Source organism: Simochromis diagramma, unplaced genomic scaffold (genome assembly GCF_900408965.1).
Source record: "Simochromis diagramma unplaced genomic scaffold, fSimDia1.1 OVJJ01000131.1, whole genome shotgun sequence".
Taxonomy (NCBI): Eukaryota; Metazoa; Chordata; class Actinopteri; order Cichliformes; family Cichlidae; genus Simochromis; species Simochromis diagramma.
Window position 1 is genome coordinate 2,889,577 of NW_024387200.1, and position 5,814 is coordinate 2,895,390.

Sequence of the window (5,814 nt, forward strand, 5' to 3'; positions counted from 1 at the left end):
CAAATACAGCTCACCGCCATGATTGTTCATCAATTTCCAAAAATAATTTAGACATAAAGAATCACTTTACCATAGATGTATCTATTTTTTTTTTTTTTTTTACTAGAATGTGATGAATAGATTATTACCTGACTGGCAAAAGATGCTTGCATTCACTTCCTATATTACCAGCGAGGGAACATTGTCATTGGGGAATAAAGTTATTAATTTGATTTGTTGCCATATTCTCTGAGACATTTTGGCATTGTACACAAACATAGAAATCCATCAGACATGGATGTATTATTTATCATCAGAGCAAAATGTACAAACCAATATTTATTTTCTTTTAACAGGTGAAAAAAAACTGTACAAACATGTTGGTAGTCTACTGAATGTTCTGCATTGCACTGTACTTTATACCTGTCTTTGGATCTTGCAAAAATGTTTATTGAACATGTGATATCTGTTCATTGACTCCACCTGATGTTCTTCTATGTCTGTGGAATAGTGTTTCACCTGAATAAACCATATAACAACTGTGTCTACATTGTGTCTGAAATCATTTTCGATTTGTCAAATCCTCAATCACAGACCACGGGATAACTCTATGACATGGTGTGGATCAGTTTCAGTGGTATTGATCGACATCCTGACATTTCAGATTAAAATCCACAGAAAATGATGGATTTTTTGTGGTGTATTGAATCCATGGATTGCTTTATTCTATTTGGGAACACCCTTTGGCTTAGAGTGTTTTGGCCCCATCTGTCACATTTATCCCGACAAAATGACCTTTTATATTTCATATTTCCAAGAGCTATAGTCAGGCTGCCCTAATCTCAAGCAGTCTAGAGGATACTATTTCTAACAGTAACTAACTATAACCTGCTGGCTTATATGCACATAATAGAATTTTCTGAATTACTTACAGTACTATTACTGTATGACTTAAAACAATTCTATCTAAGACTGTCTTGAATAACTAAAACGGCAGCATGTCATACAATTGAATCATTTTGACACGTCAGTAATTGTCTGTAAAGTAAGGTAGCCAACAATGTAAAGTAGCTAAATTCCAAAGACATCTTGAGATGCAAAACCTATCCAAATACCACATGACTTACTGTTTATGTTTTTGCAAAAAGACAAACAAAAAACCCTGTGGATGGTGAAAATTTTAAAATGCATTAGTATGTATTTTTTGTTTCAGCTTTTGATAGCAGTTTAAAAATGACACTATCAACATTAAGACTGATTGCCAAGAAAACTTTCTTTCATTGCTGTCACTAGGGCTGACATTTTCTTATGCTAAATCGCATTGGATTTCCAGCAAAAGGGAAGTATGTTTACAATTCTGTATTATTGTAGGGTCTTTACCTCACAATATAAAGCACCTTCAGGCAGTCTGTTGTTGTGATTTGGCACTATATAAAAATAAATAAACTGAATTGTGCAAACTAGCCTGGAGCGGCTCGCAGTTAGGGTTTCAGAGTTACCGATGGACATCTTCAGCATGGCAGATCCAAAATTTTGAAAAAGCCGCTTCACTGGAGGAAGAACTGATTTTTTTTTTTTTTTTTACACTGATTGTTACCAAATACAAATATAATATACATTAGCTTTTTGAATCAAAATACATTTAAATTCTCATCTATAAAATGGTATACTTATTTATAATAATAAGTACTGGCAAATAAAACTTAAATAATCCTGTGGATATCAATTTTTAAACAAAGTATATCCAAGTAAAATGCCTTTCTTTCCTGAGTCTGTGGAACTCAAATAGGTTGTAATGTGTTTTAACTTTCAGAAAGCTCTCACCACCTGCAACAGTCATACGCAGCATGCAAATTATATGCAGAGCAATGCACACTTCTCGAAAACTGCTCTATTTATGTGGTTTATAATGATAATGCATGATTGCAAAAAACAGTGTGTAGAAAAAAAAAACACTCACAAGAGGCGCTTGGTGCTAACATTTCTGTTAGAAATAAAGCAAGCTAACAAACACTTGGAAAGTCAAGCACTTTCTTTCATGTGGACTTAGCTATGAGCTTTATTTTCACTTGTCTGTCTTTTCTTTTTTGAAACTCAGACTTCGCCTTTAACGACCCATTCAACACTAAACAAATCATGAAAGAAGAAGGTGGGCGGGGTCACAGGCTGACTGGATTTTATTTTTTGTTCCCCACAGAACTAATGCTAGCCCCCCCCCCACACACACACATAGATATTTATAAGTATGGTGCCGCTGACTTCATTTGAAACTTTTAGTTTCAAGTTTTAAGAGAATTCTTTATATTTTTTATTCTGCGATTTATTTTACAATGAAGGACTATTGTTTTTTCTTTATTTATGACTCTGTGTGCTGTATGATGGTTGTCCGATTACGAAGAAACAAGTGATGCTCAGTGTTGCAATACTTGTGTGTTTGCGACATTGCCTACTGTAATGCTGTTTGCTGGAGACCAGATTAAATCTTTTTTTTTATTTTTTAATTTATGTCTTTTTTTGAAGCTGCACTTGAATTACTTTGGATCTCTGCCTCATTTGTAAGCTCAGGTTGGTGAAGACATAGGCTCCTTAGCAAACTACCTAGTCTGCAGAGCCATTCTTGGATGTATTTGTCAGTAGACTCAAATAAACTCATTTCTAAATAACAATGTATTGGCTTTGTTTCCTAAATTGAGATTTTTTTTCTGTCTTTGGCATGAAAAACTCTCAAATGTCAGTTGTGTTTATGAAATTACATAAAGGGCACATAATGTGTGAAGACATTGGCCTTATATTCCCTTGGAACAGGAAAGGAGTATCATGATTGATAAACAAAGTAACAGAGCTTACCACTTTAAATAATACTGAGAAATACTCAACATTATTAAATACAGCAATATAAGTAGTGAAATAGAATATCCTTGTATATACATGTTTTTCCCCTGTATGTAGAAATGTATGTGTAGGCAAGGGGAATAAATATAAAAATCTCTACAGACACAATTAAACAAAATAATGTACGTGCTTTTTCACTTGTTAATCCATCGTGGACTTGCATTTCCACTAATAAGGTTTATACTGTTTTAATACTGGTTTATAATGTGTCCACATTTTTTACAACCCGACTAGATAGCAAATAGCAGCGTAAGCCCTTACCTGAGTGAGTAACAGGTTTGTCAATCCCAGAGGGGGAGGAAATCGGAAAGTATTTCATTTCTTTTGTCTCAACATTAATCAGTTTCCGAATGCCTCAAGGTGAACACTGGTAATCAAAAGGAAATAACCGGTATGACATTCATCTTTTCTGTGTGCTACGTAAAAACCTTCGAGACACAGAAAAGAAATAGTCCTTAGTACAAACCAGTGGAAGAGCAACAAACCATTATTGTGACCTAATGATCAGTGGAGGTCAGAAAATGAAGCTGCACATGAACCCACAAATCATGGTTGAAAAAGAAGAGGCACTCCTCAGTTTCTACTTGAAGGTGCAGTGCTAAAGTTAGAAGCTTTGTTGTTTAAAAACCCCCAACTTTTTTCCCTTTAAGAGAAAAGCTAGAGTTATCGCAGATTTACTATGGGATTGGTGACTCACGGTAATATTATCGCTCAACTGCAGTGCAAAAAGAAGCTCTTATTGCATCAGTCCAACAGGGGATTTCACTGAAGTTCTGCATATCACTAGTGTCTTTGTTGCTCTGAGGCACAAACTTGTGAAAGCTTAAAGACTTTGCCTTTGTTTCAGTTAAAAGAAAATAAAAACATGTCAGTCTGGTAATGTCTGGTATTGACTGATAATTGAAAACCCAAAACTATTAAATAGGGTTTGTTTGGAGGAACACACATTTAAATAGTGTTTGTTAATAATAGCCATGTAATGTTTCTAGTTATGGCTTCACTTCACATTCGACCTCTTGCCTTGGTGACAGTATCATATCAGTATCAGCAACATATTACAGAGACAGTCTCCTGACATTGTAACATACCTCCTGTATTTTATGAGACTGGCATTGTTCCCTGGATCTCCTATGAGTGAAACTGCAGGAACATTCCCTATTTGTTTTGATATTTCACTGGAAACAATGTCAAACAGTGTTGTTCTCTTTGTATTTGAATTTGATACTAAATTCAAGTGGATATTCTTGTTTCAGCCAATTCTTCCAAATACCCTACTCCCTTTAGTACACAACAGGTCATTATCATTCCCCAATATTGTGCTTAACACATTTAAACTATCCAACTAAATTCATTGTCAGGGGACTCTCTGTAGTGTTTGCCAGTCATTGTAAAACTGGACTGCCCATACAGCATACAGATTACTGGTGCAAGCTTTATGAAATTGCAGCGTTGTCAATTATATCAGTGCATATTGCAACATCTGATCACGTTGTTTTTAACAGGGACATTAGCAGTCACATCAGGCCACAATATTTCTCACAGAGTGCAAGTGATTAAAAGCGCTGGTTCTCACAGCAGCAGAAAAATCGAGACATTTCTCATCTATTACTGATGAGCCTGTTTAGCCTTCATAGATGAAACCCTGGATAGGCTCATTAGTCTTTGGTTTTTTTTATTTCCATATTTTAGTAAGACCAGAATTAGAAATGATTAAATACTTCTTCTGAGTCATAATAATCCAGACCAGCCAACAGTAAACAAAGGTGTAGAAGGCAGAACTGTAATACACATTTGCAGTGTGCAGAACACGATTTACTTTAGGCTCAAGCTTATTTATAAGTCCTATAAAAGTAGTTTGAACTCATTTTAAAGTTATCCCCTAATTCCCCACTGATCACACATAAATTAGAAAACAGAAAAATAATGTGTTGTGTGTCTCTTAATTTGTATGTGAACTGCCAGTGCCACCCAGTCACACCCGAAACCTCTCACCGCAGTCCTGCCTCCTTCAAAACTGTCTGAGAAATCCGTAAGTCTAGGAACAAATAGGCTTTCTGACAGACAAAATAAAATCAGATCAAAGATCAAGATCAAATATTTATTAAAAATAAAATCAGTATGCTGTCCTCCCTGACACCTCTCTGAACAGACAGTAGGTGTAATGGTCTTGGGTCGGTGACCCAGTGTTTTAGTTTTTTGCATTATTATTATTATTATTATTATTATTATTATTATTGATCTTGGATTTGATCATGGTTTCTTGACTACTGGTGTTTTTGGTTTCGATTTTGTATTTCTTGCTTTCCAGTTCTTCTTGGTTTGTGATTTCTTGTTCTTACTTGTGTTTAGCATAGGTTTAGTTCAGTGTCAAGTCTGTGCCTGTCGTGTTTCCTGTTTTACTTTGAAAGTGCATGTCTCATGTCAGCGTGTCTGGATTGCTTCCCCTTGTCTTGTTAGCTCTGAAATCTCCCAGCTGTGTTTCCCTCCTGTCTCCCATTCCCTTGTTGTGTATTTTAGCCCTGTGTTTTCCTTGCTGTGGTGTATTGTACCCTCACCAAGCTGTGTGTTCTGTCTGCCCGCCTGCCTAGTTTATTTTGTACTTTCAAGTTTAGTTAGGCGTCTAGCAATAAAGCTGCTTTTGAGTCTAAGTTTCTGTCTTTGTGTTTGAAATCATATAATAAAACACTAAAACTCACACTGAAGCTAACAAATACTAAATTACAACTAAACTTAAATATGCAAACCTATTATGGAAACTAAGTGAAATTAAATTGAATGTAATGAAAATGTTAGAATGATATAAAATAAAAAACGAATTAGAAATATTAAACTATAATAACCATGTTGATATTCATTACATGTTTTCATTTTGATAATTATGGCTTTTAGCAAATTAAAAATCTAAAGTCTATGATTTGAAATGATTAGAAAATTACACTACAG